Source organism: Pungitius pungitius, unplaced genomic scaffold, assembly GCF_949316345.1.
Source record: "Pungitius pungitius unplaced genomic scaffold, fPunPun2.1 scaffold_42, whole genome shotgun sequence".
NCBI lineage: Eukaryota > Metazoa > Chordata > Actinopteri > Perciformes > Gasterosteidae > Pungitius > Pungitius pungitius.
The window spans coordinates 172,998-185,524 of record NW_026909920.1 but is presented as its reverse complement, the minus strand read 5'-3'; the positions used below and the strand labels follow the sequence as shown (position 1 = coordinate 185,524).

The window sequence follows — 12,527 nt, the reverse complement described above, 5'->3', positions numbered from 1 at the left end:
TTTTCACTTCTCTCTCTGAAAGCCGCCCAGCGCCGTAGATTGTACACCTACACAATTGTAAAAAAAATGTCACATTGTAGAAGAGATGCAATAGGAAGAAGATGAAAGGTGGCTTACGTCCATACCATCGTCAGGCCATTTGAGGTGGCGGGGACTGCAATGGCCATTCACCGATTGGCTGGGACCCCTGGGCGGGTCTTCTCTAGTCCATCCAATTTTCGGCATGGGATGTCACAGCCTTCTTTGCATACCCTTATTTAACCCACACAAAGATGCCAACGGCAGGCGTGTCATAATTCATTGACGCATTATAAAGGATTAGGAAAAAGATAAAAAGCAGCTTACGGCCATACCTCTCTGGTTCCGCCCGATCTCGTCTGATCTCGGAAGCTAAGCAGAGCAGGGCCTGGTTAGTACCTGGATGGAAGACCGCCTGGGAATCCCAGGTGCCGTAAGCTTTTTCACTTCTCTCTCCGAAAGCCGCCGAGCGCCGCAGATTGTACACCTACAAATTACAAAAAGAATATCACATTGTTGAAGAGATGCATGTTTAGTGTTGTTTTAACGTTGGATATGAAAGGAAATTAGACAATAATATCCAAAATGATTCCGTTTCATGATTGCTAAATTAGTGTTGATCAACATTTACGATTGGCATACTATTGTTTGTAATTTAGCCGTTGAAATACAGGTGCTAACCCAACATGTTAGAATTGCCAGTGAAGAAAAGTAAAGTTACCTTCAGGCTTTAGGAACCTCTCTTGCCAATGCTAAGAACTGCTTCAATTTTAGAAAAAGAAACTTCTGATTATCTTTGACACGTTTTAAAGGATTAGGAAAAAGATGAAAAGCAGCTTACGGCCATACCTCTCTGGTTCCGCCCGATCTCGTCTGATCTCGGAAGCTAAGCAGAGCAGGGCCTGGTTAGTACCTGGATGGAAGACCGCCTGGGAATCCCAGGTGCCGTAAGCTTTTTCACTTCTCTCTCTGAAAGCCGCCCAGCGCCGTAGATTGTACACCTACACAATTGTAAAAAAAATGTCACATTGTAGAAGAGATGCAATAGGAAGAAGATGAAAGGTGGCTTACGTCCATACCATCGTCAGGCCATTTGAGGTGGCGGGGACTGCAATGGCCATTCACCGATTGGCTGGGACCCCTGGGCGGGTCTTCTCTAGTCCATCCAATTTTCGGCATGGGATGTCACAGCCTTCTTTGCATACCCTTATTTAACCCACACAAAGATGCCAACGGCAGGCGTGTCATAATTCATTGACGCATTATAAAGGATTAGGAAAAAGATAAAAAGCAGCTTACGGCCATACCTCTCTGGTTCCGCCCGATCTCGTCTGATCTCGGAAGCTAAGCAGAGCAGGGCCTGGTTAGTACCTGGATGGAAGACCGCCTGGGAATCCCAGGTGCCGTAAGCTTTTTCACTTCTCTCTCCGAAAGCCGCCGAGCGCCGCAGATTGTACACCTACAAATTACAAAAAGAATATCACATTGTTGAAGAGATGCATGTTTAGTGTTGTTTTAACGTTGGATATGAAAGGAAATTAGACAATATTATCCAAAATGATTCCGTTTCATGATTGCTAAATTAGTGTTGATCAACATTTACGATTGGCATACTATTGTTTGTAATTTAGCCGTTGAAATACAGGTGCTAACCCAACATGTTAGAATTGCCAGTGAAGAAAAGTAAAGTTACCTTCAGGCTTTAGGAACCTCTCTTGCCAATGCTAAGAACTGCTTCAATTTTAGAAAAAGAAACTTCTGATTATCTTTGACACGTTTTAAAGGATTAGGAAAAAGATGAAAAGCAGCTTACGGCCATACCTCTCTGGTTCCGCCCGATCTCGTCTGATCTCGGAAGCTAAGCAGAGCAGGGCCTGGTTAGTACCTGGATGGAAGACCGCCTGGGAATCCCAGGTGCCGTAAGCTTTTTCACTTCTCTCTCTGAAAGCCGCCCAGCGCCGTAGATTGTACACCTACACAATTGTAAAAAAAATGTCACATTGTAGAAGAGATGCAATAGGAAGAAGATGAAAGGTGGCTTACGTCCATACCATCGTCAGGCCATTTGAGGTGGCGGGGACTGCAATGGCCATTCACCGATTGGCTGGGACCCCTGGGCGGGTCTTCTCTAGTCCATCCAATTTTCGGCATGGGATGTCACAGCCTTCTTTGCATACCCTTATTTAACCCACACAAAGATGCCAACGGCAGGCGTGTCATAATTCATTGACGCATTATAAAGGATTAGGAAAAAGATAAAAAGCAGCTTACGGCCATACCTCTCTGGTTCCGCCCGATCTCGTCTGATCTCGGAAGCTAAGCAGAGCAGGGCCTGGTTAGTACCTGGATGGAAGACCGCCTGGGAATCCCAGGTGCCGTAAGCTTTTTCACTTCTCTCTCCGAAAGCCGCCGAGCGCCGCAGATTGTACACCTACAAATTACAAAAAGAATATCACATTGTTGAAGAGATGCATGTTTAGTGTTGTTTTAACGTTGGATATGAAAGGAAATTAGACAATATTATCCAAAATGATTCCGTTTCATGATTGCTAAATTAGTGTTGATCAACATTTACGATTGGCATACTATTGTTTGTAATTTAGCCGTTGAAATACAGGTGCTAACCCAACATGTTAGAATTGCCAGTGAAGAAAAGTAAAGTTACCTTCAGGCTTTAGGAACCTCTCTTGCCAATGCTAAGAACTGCTTCAATTTTAGAAAAAGAAACTTCTGATTATCTTTGACACGTTTTAAAGGATTAGGAAAAAGATGAAAAGCAGCTTACGGCCATACCTCTCTGGTTCCGCCCGATCTCGTCTGATCTCGGAAGCTAAGCAGAGCAGGGCCTGGTTAGTACCTGGATGGAAGACCGCCTGGGAATCCCAGGTGCCGTAAGCTTTTTCACTTCTCTCTCTGAAAGCCGCCCAGCGCCGTAGATTGTACACCTACACAATTGTAAAAAAAATGTCACATTGTAGAAGAGATGCAATAGGAAGAAGATGAAAGGTGGCTTACGTCCATACCATCGTCAGGCCATTTGAGGTGGCGGGGACTGCAATGGCCATTCACCGATTGGCTGGGACCCCTGGGCGGGTCTTCTCTAGTCCATCCAATTTTCGGCATGGGATGTCACAGCCTTCTTTGCATACCCTTATTTAACCCACACAAAGATGCCAACGGCAGGCGTGTCATAATTCATTGACGCATTATAAAGGATTAGGAAAAAGATAAAAAGCAGCTTACGGCCATACCTCTCTGGTTCCGCCTGATCTCGGAAGCTAAGCAGAGCAGGGCCTGGTTAGTACCTGGATGGAAGACCGCCTGGGAATCCCAGGTGCCGTAAGCTTTTTCACTTCTCTCTCTGAAAGCCGCCCAGCGCCGTAGATTGTACACCTACACAATTGTAAAAAAAATGTCACATTGTAGAAGAGATGCAATAGGAAGAAGATGAAAGGTGGCTTACGTCCATACCATCGTCAGGCCATTTGAGGTGGCGGGGACTGCAATGGCCATTCACCGATTGGCTGGGACCCCTGGGCGGGTCTTCTCTAGTCCATCCAATTTTCGGCATGGGATGTCACAGCCTTCTTTGCATACCCTTATTTAACCCACACAAAGATGCCAACGGCAGGCGTGTCATAATTCATTGACGCATTATAAAGGATTAGGAAAAAGATAAAAAGCAGCTTACGGCCATACCTCTCTGGTTCCGCCCGATCTCGTCTGATCTCGGAAGCTAAGCAGAGCAGGGCCTGGTTAGTACCTGGATGGAAGACCGCCTGGGAATCCCAGGTGCCGTAAGCTTTTTCACTTCTCTCTCCGAAAGCCGCCGAGCGCCGCAGATTGTACACCTACAAATTACAAAAAGAATATCACATTGTTGAAGAGATGCATGTTTAGTGTTGTTTTAACGTTGGATATGAAAGGAAATTAGACAATAATATCCAAAATGATTCCGTTTCATGATTGCTAAATTAGTGTTGATCAACATTTACGATTGGCATACTATTGTTTGTAATTTAGCCGTTGAAATACAGGTGCTAACCCAACATGTTAGAATTGCCAGTGAAGAAAAGTAAAGTTACCTTCAGGCTTTAGGAACCTCTCTTGCCAATGCTAAGAACTGCTTCAATTTTAGAAAAAGAAACTTCTGATTATCTTTGACACGTTTTAAAGGATTAGGAAAAAGATGAAAAGCAGCTTACGGCCATACCTCTCTGGTTCCGCCCGATCTCGTCTGATCTCGGAAGCTAAGCAGAGCAGGGCCTGGTTAGTACCTGGATGGAAGACCGCCTGGGAATCCCAGGTGCCGTAAGCTTTTTCACTTCTCTCTCTGAAAGCCGCCCAGCGCCGTAGATTGTACACCTACACAATTGTAAAAAAAATGTCACATTGTAGAAGAGATGCAATAGGAAGAAGATGAAAGGTGGCTTACGTCCATACCATCGTCAGGCCATTTGAGGTGGCGGGGACTGCAATGGCCATTCACCGATTGGCTGGGACCCCTGGGCGGGTCTTCTCTAGTCCATCCAATTTTCGGCATGGGATGTCACAGCCTTCTTTGCATACCCTTATTTAACCCACACAAAGATGCCAACGGCAGGCGTGTCATAATTCATTGACGCATTATAAAGGATTAGGAAAAAGATAAAAAGCAGCTTACGGCCATACCTCTCTGGTTCCGCCCGATCTCGTCTGATCTCGGAAGCTAAGCAGAGCAGGGCCTGGTTAGTACCTGGATGGAAGACCGCCTGGGAATCCCAGGTGCCGTAAGCTTTTTCACTTCTCTCTCTGAAAGCCGCCCAGCGCCGTAGATTGTACACCTACACAATTGTAAAAAAAATGTCACATTGTAGAAGAGATGCAATAGGAAGAAGATGAAAGGTGGCTTACGTCCATACCATCGTCAGGCCATTTGAGGTGGTGGGGACTGCAATGGCCATTCACCGATTGGCTGGGACCCCTGGGCGGGTCTTCTCTAGTCCATCCAATTTTCGGCATGGGATGTCACAGCCTTCTTTGCATACCCTTATTTAACCCACACAAAGATGCCAACGGCAGGCGTGTCATAATTCATTGACGCATTATAAAGGATTAGGAAAAAGATAAAAAGCAGCTTACGGCCATACCTCTCTGGTTCCGCCCGATCTCGTCTGATCTCGGAAGCTAAGCAGAGCAGGGCCTGGTTAGTACCTGGATGGAAGACCGCCTGGGAATCCCAGGTGCCGTAAGCTCTTTCACTTCTCTCTCCGAAAGCCGCCGAGCGCCGCAGATTGTACACCTACAAATTACAAAAAGAATATCACATTGTTGAAGAGATGCATGTTTAGTGTTGTTTTAACGTTGGATATGAAAGGAAATTAGACAATATTATCCAAAATGATTCCGTTTCATGATTGCTAAATTAGTGTTGATCAACATTTACGATTGCCATACTATTGTTTGTAATTTAGCCGTTGAAATACAGGTGCTAACCCAACATGTTAGAATTGCCAGTGAAGAAAAGTAAAGTTACCTTCAGGCTTTAGGAACCTCTCTTGCCAATGCTAAGAACTGCTTCAATTTTAGAAAAAGAAACTTCTGATTATCTTTGACACGTTTTAAAGGATTAGGAAAAAGATGAAAAGCAGCTTACGGCCATACCTCTCTGGTTCCGCCCGATCTCGTCTGATCTCGGAAGCTAAGCAGAGCAGGGCCTGGTTAGTACCTGGATGGAAGACCGCCTGGGAATCCCAGGTGCCGTAAGCTTTTTCACTTCTCTCTCTGAAAGCCGCCCAGCGCCGTAGATTGTACACCTACACAATTGTAAAAAAAATGTCACATTGTAGAAGAGATGCAATAGGAAGAAGATGAAAGGTGGCTTACGTCCATACCATCGTCAGGCCATTTGAGGTGGCGGGGACTGCAATGGCCATTCACCGATTGGCTGGGACCCCTGGGCGGGTCTTCTCTAGTCCATCCAATTTTCGGCATGGGATGTCACAGCCTTCTTTGCATACCCTTATTTAACCCACACAAAGATGCCAACGGCAGGCGTGTCATAATTCATTGACGCATTATAAAGGATTAGGAAAAAGATAAAAAGCAGCTTACGGCCATACCTCTCTGGTTCCGCCCGATCTCGTCTGATCTCGGAAGCTAAGCAGAGCAGGGCCTGGTTAGTACCTGGATGGAAGACCGCCTGGGAATCCCAGGTGCCGTAAGCTTTTTCACTTCTCTCTCCGAAAGCCGCCGAGCGCCGCAGATTGTACACCTACAAATTACAAAAAGAATATCACATTGTTGAAGAGATGCATGTTTAGTGTTGTTTTAACGTTGGATATGAAAGGAAATTAGACAATATTATCCAAAATGATTCCGTTTCATGATTGCTAAATTAGTGTTGATCAACATTTACGATTGGCATACTATTGTTTGTAATTTAGCCGTTGAAATACAGGTGCTAACCCAACATGTTAGAATTGCCAGTGAAGAAAAGTAAAGTTACCTTCAGGCTTTAGGAACCTCTCTTGCCAATGCTAAGAACTGCTTCAATTTTAGAAAAAGAAACTTCTGATTATCTTTGACACGTTTTAAAGGATTAGGAAAAAGATGAAAAGCAGCTTACGGCCATACCTCTCTGGTTCCGCCCGATCTCGTCTGATCTCGGAAGCTAAGCAGAGCAGGGCCTGGTTAGTACCTGGATGGAAGACCGCCTGGGAATCCCAGGTGCCGTAAGCTTTTTCACTTCTCTCTCTGAAAGCCGCCCAGCGCCGTAGATTGTACACCTACACAATTGTAAAAAAAATGTCACATTGTAGAAGAGATGCAATAGGAAGAAGATGAAAGGTGGCTTACGTCCATACCATCGTCAGGCCATTTGAGGTGGCGGGGACTGCAATGGCCATTCACCGATTGGCTGGGACCCCTGGGCGGGTCTTCTCTAGTCCATCCAATTTTCGGCATGGGATGTCACAGCCTTCTTTGCATACCCTTATTTAACCCACACAAAGATGCCAACGGCAGGCGTGTCATAATTCATTGACGCATTATAAAGGATTAGGAAAAAGATAAAAAGCAGCTTACGGCCATACCTCTCTGGTTCCGCCTGATCTCGGAAGCTAAGCAGAGCAGGGCCTGGTTAGTACCTGGATGGAAGACCGCCTGGGAATCCCAGGTGCCGTAAGCTTTTTCACTTCTCTCTCTGAAAGCCGCCCAGCGCCGTAGATTGTACACCTACACAATTGTAAAAAAAATGTCACATTGTAGAAGAGATGCAATAGGAAGAAGATGAAAGGTGGCTTACGTCCATACCATCGTCAGGCCATTTGAGGTGGCGGGGACTGCAATGGCCATTCACCGATTGGCTGGGACCCCTGGGCGGGTCTTCTCTAGTCCATCCAATTTTCGGCATGGGATGTCACAGCCTTCTTTGCATACCCTTATTTAACCCACACAAAGATGCCAACGGCAGGCGTGTCATAATTCATTGACGCATTATAAAGGATTAGGAAAAAGATAAAAAGCAGCTTACGGCCATACCTCTCTGGTTCCGCCCGATCTCGTCTGATCTCGGAAGCTAAGCAGAGCAGGGCCTGGTTAGTACCTGGATGGAAGACCGCCTGGGAATCCCAGGTGCCGTAAGCTTTTTCACTTCTCTCTCCGAAAGCCGCCGAGCGCCGCAGATTGTACACCTACAAATTACAAAAAGAATATCACATTGTTGAAGAGATGCATGTTTAGTGTTGTTTTAACGTTGGATATGAAAGGAAATTAGACAATAATATCCAAAATGATTCCGTTTCATGATTGCTAAATTAGTGTTGATCAACATTTACGATTGGCATACTATTGTTTGTAATTTAGCCGTTGAAATACAGGTGCTAACCCAACATGTTAGAATTGCCAGTGAAGAAAAGTAAAGTTACCTTCAGGCTTTAGGAACCTCTCTTGCCAATGCTAAGAACTGCTTCAATTTTAGAAAAAGAAACTTCTGATTATCTTTGACACGTTTTAAAGGATTAGGAAAAAGATGAAAAGCAGCTTACGGCCATACCTCTCTGGTTCCGCCCGATCTCGTCTGATCTCGGAAGCTAAGCAGAGCAGGGCCTGGTTAGTACCTGGATGGAAGACCGCCTGGGAATCCCAGGTGCCGTAAGCTTTTTCACTTCTCTCTCTGAAAGCCGCCCAGCGCCGTAGATTGTACACCTACACAATTGTAAAAAAAATGTCACATTGTAGAAGAGATGCAATAGGAAGAAGATGAAAGGTGGCTTACGTCCATACCATCGTCAGGCCATTTGAGGTGGCGGGGACTGCAATGGCCATTCACCGATTGGCTGGGACCCCTGGGCGGGTCTTCTCTAGTCCATCCAATTTTCGGCATGGGATGTCACAGCCTTCTTTGCATACCCTTATTTAACCCACACAAAGATGCCAACGGCAGGCGTGTCATAATTCATTGACGCATTATAAAGGATTAGGAAAAAGATAAAAAGCAGCTTACGGCCATACCTCTCTGGTTCCGCCCGATCTCGTCTGATCTCGGAAGCTAAGCAGAGCAGGGCCTGGTTAGTACCTGGATGGAAGACCGCCTGGGAATCCCAGGTGCCGTAAGCTTTTTCACTTCTCTCTCTGAAAGCCGCCCAGCGCCGTAGATTGTACACCTACACAATTGTAAAAAAAATGTCACATTGTAGAAGAGATGCAATAGGAAGAAGATGAAAGGTGGCTTACGTCCATACCATCGTCAGGCCATTTGAGGTGGCGGGGACTGCAATGGCCATTCACCGATTGGCTGGGACCCCTGGGCGGGTCTTCTCTAGTCCATCCAATTTTCGGCATGGGATGTCACAGCCTTCTTTGCATACCCTTATTTAACCCACACAAAGATGCCAACGGCAGGCGTGTCATAATTCATTGACGCATTATAAAGGATTAGGAAAAAGATAAAAAGCAGCTTACGGCCATACCTCTCTGGTTCCGCCTGATCTCGGAAGCTAAGCAGAGCAGGGCCTGGTTAGTACCTGGATGGAAGACCGCCTGGGAATCCCAGGTGCCGTAAGCTTTTTCACTTCTCTCTCTGAAAGCCGCCCAGCGCCGTAGATTGTACACCTACACAATTGTAAAAAAAATGTCACATTGTAGAAGAGATGCAATAGGAAGAAGATGAAAGGTGGCTTACGTCCATACCATCGTCAGGCCATTTGAGGTGGCGGGGACTGCAATGGCCATTCACCGATTGGCTGGGACCCCTGGGCGGGTCTTCTCTAGTCCATCCAATTTTCGGCATGGGATGTCACAGCCTTCTTTGCATACCCTTATTTAACCCACACAAAGATGCCAACGGCAGGCGTGTCATAATTCATTGACGCATTATAAAGGATTAGGAAAAAGATAAAAAGCAGCTTACGGCCATACCTCTCTGGTTCCGCCCGATCTCGTCTGATCTCGGAAGCTAAGCAGAGCAGGGCCTGGTTAGTACCTGGATGGAAGACCGCCTGGGAATCCCAGGTGCCGTAAGCTTTTTCACTTCTCTCTCCGAAAGCCGCCGAGCGCCGCAGATTGTACACCTACAAATTACAAAAAGAATATCACATTGTTGAAGAGATGCATGTTTAGTGTTGTTTTAACGTTGGATATGAAAGGAAATTAGACAATAATATCCAAAATGATTCCGTTTCATGATTGCTAAATTAGTGTTGATCAACATTTACGATTGGCATACTATTGTTTGTAATTTAGCCGTTGAAATACAGGTGCTAACCCAACATGTTAGAATTGCCAGTGAAGAAAAGTAAAGTTACCTTCAGGCTTTAGGAACCTCTCTTGCCAATGCTAAGAACTGCTTCAATTTTAGAAAAAGAAACTTCTGATTATCTTTGACACGTTTTAAAGGATTAGGAAAAAGATGAAAAGCAGCTTACGGCCATACCTCTCTGGTTCCGGCCGATCTCGTCTGATCTCGGAAGCTAAGCAGAGCAGGGCCTGGTTAGTACCTGGATGGAAGACCGCCTGGGAATCCCAGGTGCCGTAAGCTTTTTCACTTCTCTCTCTGAAAGCCGCCCAGCGCCGTAGATTGTACACCTACACAATTGTAAAAAAAATGTCACATTGTAGAAGAGATGCAATAGGAAGAAGATGAAAGGTGGCTTACGTCCATACCATCGTCAGGCCATTTGAGGTGGCGGGGACTGCAATGGCCATTCACCGATTGGCTGGGACCCCTGGGCGGGTCTTCTCTAGTCCATCCAATTTTCGGCATGGGATGTCACAGCCTTCTTTGCATACCCTTATTTAACCCACACAAAGATGCCAACGGCAGGCGTGTCATAATTCATTGACGCATTATAAAGGATTAGGAAAAAGATAAAAAGCAGCTTACGGCCATACCTCTCTGGTTCCGCCCGATCTCGTCTGATCTCGGAAGCTAAGCAGAGCAGGGCCTGGTTAGTACCTGGATGGAAGACCGCCTGGGAATCCCAGGTGCCGTAAGCTTTTTCACTTCTCTCTCCGAAAGCCGCCGAGCGCCGCAGATTGTACACCTACAAATTACAAAAAGAATATCACATTGTTGAAGAGATGCATGTTTAGTGTTGTTTTAACGTTGGATATGAAAGGAAATTAGACAATATTATCCAAAATGATTCCGTTTCATGATTGCTAAATTAGTGTTGATCAACATTTACGATTGGCATACTATTGTTTGTAATTTAGCCGTTGAAATACAGGTGCTAACCCAACATGTTAGAATTGCCAGTGAAGAAAAGTAAAGTTACCTTCAGGCTTTAGGAACCTCTCTTGCCAATGCTAAGAACTGCTTCAATTTTAGAAAAAGAAACTTCTGATTATCTTTGACACGTTTTAAAGGATTAGGAAAAAGATGAAAAGCAGCTTACGGCCATACCTCTCTGGTTCCGCCCGATCTCGTCTGATCTCGGAAGCTAAGCAGAGCAGGGCCTGGTTAGTACCTGGATGGAAGACCGCCTGGGAATCCCAGGTGCCGTAAGCTTTTTCACTTCTCTCTCTGAAAGCCGCCCAGCGCCGTAGATTGTACACCTACACAATTGTAAAAAAAATGTCACATTGTAGAAGAGATGCAATAGGAAGAAGATGAAAGGTGGCTTACGTCCATACCATCGTCAGGCCATTTGAGGTGGCGGGGACTGCAATGGCCATTCACCGATTGGCTGGGACCCCTGGGCGGGTCTTCTCTAGTCCATCCAATTTTCGGCATGGGATGTCACAGCCTTCTTTGCATACCCTTATTTAACCCACACAAAGATGCCAACGGCAGGCGTGTCATAATTCATTGACGCATTATAAAGGATTAGGAAAAAGATAAAAAGCAGCTTACGGCCATACCTCTCTGGTTCCGCCCGATCTCGTCTGATCTCGGAAGCTAAGCAGAGCAGGGCCTGGTTAGTACCTGGATGGAAGACCGCCTGGGAATCCCAGGTGCCGTAAGCTTTTTCACTTCTCTCTCCGAAAGCCGCCGAGCGCCGCAGATTGTACACCTACAAATTACAAAAAGAATATCACATTGTTGAAGAGATGCATGTTTAGTGTTGTTTTAACGTTGGATATGAAAGGAAATTAGACAATAATATCCAAAATGATTCCGTTTCATGATTGCTAAATTAGTGTTGATCAACATTTACGATTGGCATACTATTGTTTGTAATTTAGCCGTTGAAATACAGGTGCTAACCCAACATGTTAGAATTGCCAGTGAAGAAAAGTAAAGTTACCTTCAGGCTTTAGGAACCTCTCTTGCCAATGCTAAGAACTGCTTCAATTTTAGAAAAAGAAACTTCTGATTATCTTTGACACGTTTTAAAGGATTAGGAAAAAGATGAAAAGCAGCTTACGGCCATACCTCTCTGGTTCCGCCCGATCTCGTCTGATCTCGGAAGCTAAGCAGAGCAGGGCCTGGTTAGTACCTGGATGGAAGACCGCCTGGGAATCCCAGGTGCCGTAAGCTTTTTCACTTCTCTCTCTGAAAGCCGCCCAGCGCCGTAGATTGTACACCTACACAATTGTAAAAAAAATGTCACATTGTAGAAGAGATGCAATAGGAAGAAGATGAAAGGTGGCTTACGTCCATACCATCGTCAGGCCATTTGAGGTGGCGGGGACTGCAATGGCCATTCACCGATTGGCTGGGACCCCTGGGCGGGTCTTCTCTAGTCCATCCAATTTTCGGCATGGGATGTCACAGCCTTCTTTGCATACCCTTATTTAACCCACACAAAGATGCCAACGGCAGGCGTGTCATAATTCATTGACGCATTATAAAGGATTAGGAAAAAGATAAAAAGCAGCTTACGGCCATACCTCTCTGGTTCCGCCCGATCTCGTCTGATCTCGGAAGCTAAGCAGAGCAGGGCCTGGTTAGTACCTGGATGGAAGACCGCCTGGGAATCCCAGGTGCCGTAAGCTTTTTCACTTCTCTCTCTGAAAGCCGCCCAGCGCCGTAGATTGTACACCTACACAATTGTAAAAAAAATGTCACATTGTAGAAGAGATGC

General features: G+C 45.6%; 23 non-coding genes and 3 pseudogenes across 23 annotated transcripts; all 26 read left to right on the top strand.

The window, feature by feature from the left end:
- Window positions 1-339: 339 nt before the first annotated feature.
- Window positions 340-458, top strand: LOC134124036 (5S ribosomal RNA). Its single transcript, XR_009955520.1, has one exon. It is a non-coding gene; the product is annotated as a 5S ribosomal RNA (ribosomal RNA).
- A 395-nt stretch (window positions 459-853) lies between these two features.
- Window positions 854-972, top strand: LOC134124034 (5S ribosomal RNA). Its single transcript, XR_009955518.1, has one exon. It is a non-coding gene; the product is annotated as a 5S ribosomal RNA (ribosomal RNA).
- Window positions 973-1,311: 339 nt separating this feature from the next.
- On the top strand, window positions 1,312-1,430 carry LOC134124033 (5S ribosomal RNA). The gene has a single exon (XR_009955517.1). It is a non-coding gene; the product is annotated as a 5S ribosomal RNA (ribosomal RNA).
- Window positions 1,431-1,825: 395 nt separating this feature from the next.
- LOC134124032 (5S ribosomal RNA) lies at window positions 1,826-1,944 on the top strand. The gene has a single exon (XR_009955516.1). It is a non-coding gene; the product is annotated as a 5S ribosomal RNA (ribosomal RNA).
- Window positions 1,945-2,283: 339 nt separating this feature from the next.
- On the top strand, window positions 2,284-2,402 carry LOC134124031 (5S ribosomal RNA). Its single transcript, XR_009955515.1, has one exon. It is a non-coding gene; the product is annotated as a 5S ribosomal RNA (ribosomal RNA).
- A 395-nt stretch (window positions 2,403-2,797) lies between these two features.
- Window positions 2,798-2,916, top strand: LOC134124030 (5S ribosomal RNA). The gene has a single exon (XR_009955514.1). It is a non-coding gene; the product is annotated as a 5S ribosomal RNA (ribosomal RNA).
- Window positions 2,917-3,255: 339 nt separating this feature from the next.
- LOC134124135 (5S ribosomal RNA) lies at window positions 3,256-3,364 on the top strand (annotated as a pseudogene).
- A 339-nt stretch (window positions 3,365-3,703) lies between these two features.
- Window positions 3,704-3,822, top strand: LOC134124029 (5S ribosomal RNA). Its single transcript, XR_009955513.1, has one exon. It is a non-coding gene; the product is annotated as a 5S ribosomal RNA (ribosomal RNA).
- A 395-nt stretch (window positions 3,823-4,217) lies between these two features.
- Window positions 4,218-4,336, top strand: LOC134124028 (5S ribosomal RNA). Its single transcript, XR_009955512.1, has one exon. It is a non-coding gene; the product is annotated as a 5S ribosomal RNA (ribosomal RNA).
- A 339-nt stretch (window positions 4,337-4,675) lies between these two features.
- LOC134124027 (5S ribosomal RNA) lies at window positions 4,676-4,794 on the top strand. The gene has a single exon (XR_009955511.1). It is a non-coding gene; the product is annotated as a 5S ribosomal RNA (ribosomal RNA).
- Window positions 4,795-5,133: 339 nt separating this feature from the next.
- LOC134124026 (5S ribosomal RNA) lies at window positions 5,134-5,252 on the top strand. Its single transcript, XR_009955510.1, has one exon. It is a non-coding gene; the product is annotated as a 5S ribosomal RNA (ribosomal RNA).
- Window positions 5,253-5,647: 395 nt separating this feature from the next.
- LOC134124025 (5S ribosomal RNA) lies at window positions 5,648-5,766 on the top strand. The gene has a single exon (XR_009955509.1). It is a non-coding gene; the product is annotated as a 5S ribosomal RNA (ribosomal RNA).
- A 339-nt stretch (window positions 5,767-6,105) lies between these two features.
- On the top strand, window positions 6,106-6,224 carry LOC134124023 (5S ribosomal RNA). Its single transcript, XR_009955507.1, has one exon. It is a non-coding gene; the product is annotated as a 5S ribosomal RNA (ribosomal RNA).
- Window positions 6,225-6,619: 395 nt separating this feature from the next.
- Window positions 6,620-6,738, top strand: LOC134124022 (5S ribosomal RNA). Its single transcript, XR_009955506.1, has one exon. It is a non-coding gene; the product is annotated as a 5S ribosomal RNA (ribosomal RNA).
- A 339-nt stretch (window positions 6,739-7,077) lies between these two features.
- Window positions 7,078-7,186, top strand: LOC134124134 (5S ribosomal RNA; annotated as a pseudogene).
- A 339-nt stretch (window positions 7,187-7,525) lies between these two features.
- On the top strand, window positions 7,526-7,644 carry LOC134124021 (5S ribosomal RNA). The gene has a single exon (XR_009955505.1). It is a non-coding gene; the product is annotated as a 5S ribosomal RNA (ribosomal RNA).
- A 395-nt stretch (window positions 7,645-8,039) lies between these two features.
- LOC134124020 (5S ribosomal RNA) lies at window positions 8,040-8,158 on the top strand. Its single transcript, XR_009955504.1, has one exon. It is a non-coding gene; the product is annotated as a 5S ribosomal RNA (ribosomal RNA).
- A 339-nt stretch (window positions 8,159-8,497) lies between these two features.
- LOC134124019 (5S ribosomal RNA) lies at window positions 8,498-8,616 on the top strand. The gene has a single exon (XR_009955503.1). It is a non-coding gene; the product is annotated as a 5S ribosomal RNA (ribosomal RNA).
- Window positions 8,617-8,955: 339 nt separating this feature from the next.
- LOC134124133 (5S ribosomal RNA) lies at window positions 8,956-9,064 on the top strand (annotated as a pseudogene).
- A 339-nt stretch (window positions 9,065-9,403) lies between these two features.
- Window positions 9,404-9,522, top strand: LOC134124018 (5S ribosomal RNA). The gene has a single exon (XR_009955502.1). It is a non-coding gene; the product is annotated as a 5S ribosomal RNA (ribosomal RNA).
- A 395-nt stretch (window positions 9,523-9,917) lies between these two features.
- Window positions 9,918-10,036, top strand: LOC134124109 (5S ribosomal RNA). Its single transcript, XR_009955592.1, has one exon. It is a non-coding gene; the product is annotated as a 5S ribosomal RNA (ribosomal RNA).
- Window positions 10,037-10,375: 339 nt separating this feature from the next.
- Window positions 10,376-10,494, top strand: LOC134124017 (5S ribosomal RNA). The gene has a single exon (XR_009955501.1). It is a non-coding gene; the product is annotated as a 5S ribosomal RNA (ribosomal RNA).
- A 395-nt stretch (window positions 10,495-10,889) lies between these two features.
- Window positions 10,890-11,008, top strand: LOC134124016 (5S ribosomal RNA). Its single transcript, XR_009955500.1, has one exon. It is a non-coding gene; the product is annotated as a 5S ribosomal RNA (ribosomal RNA).
- A 339-nt stretch (window positions 11,009-11,347) lies between these two features.
- Window positions 11,348-11,466, top strand: LOC134124015 (5S ribosomal RNA). Its single transcript, XR_009955499.1, has one exon. It is a non-coding gene; the product is annotated as a 5S ribosomal RNA (ribosomal RNA).
- Window positions 11,467-11,861: 395 nt separating this feature from the next.
- On the top strand, window positions 11,862-11,980 carry LOC134124014 (5S ribosomal RNA). Its single transcript, XR_009955497.1, has one exon. It is a non-coding gene; the product is annotated as a 5S ribosomal RNA (ribosomal RNA).
- A 339-nt stretch (window positions 11,981-12,319) lies between these two features.
- On the top strand, window positions 12,320-12,438 carry LOC134124012 (5S ribosomal RNA). Its single transcript, XR_009955495.1, has one exon. It is a non-coding gene; the product is annotated as a 5S ribosomal RNA (ribosomal RNA).
- Window positions 12,439-12,527: the final 89 nt, after the last annotated feature.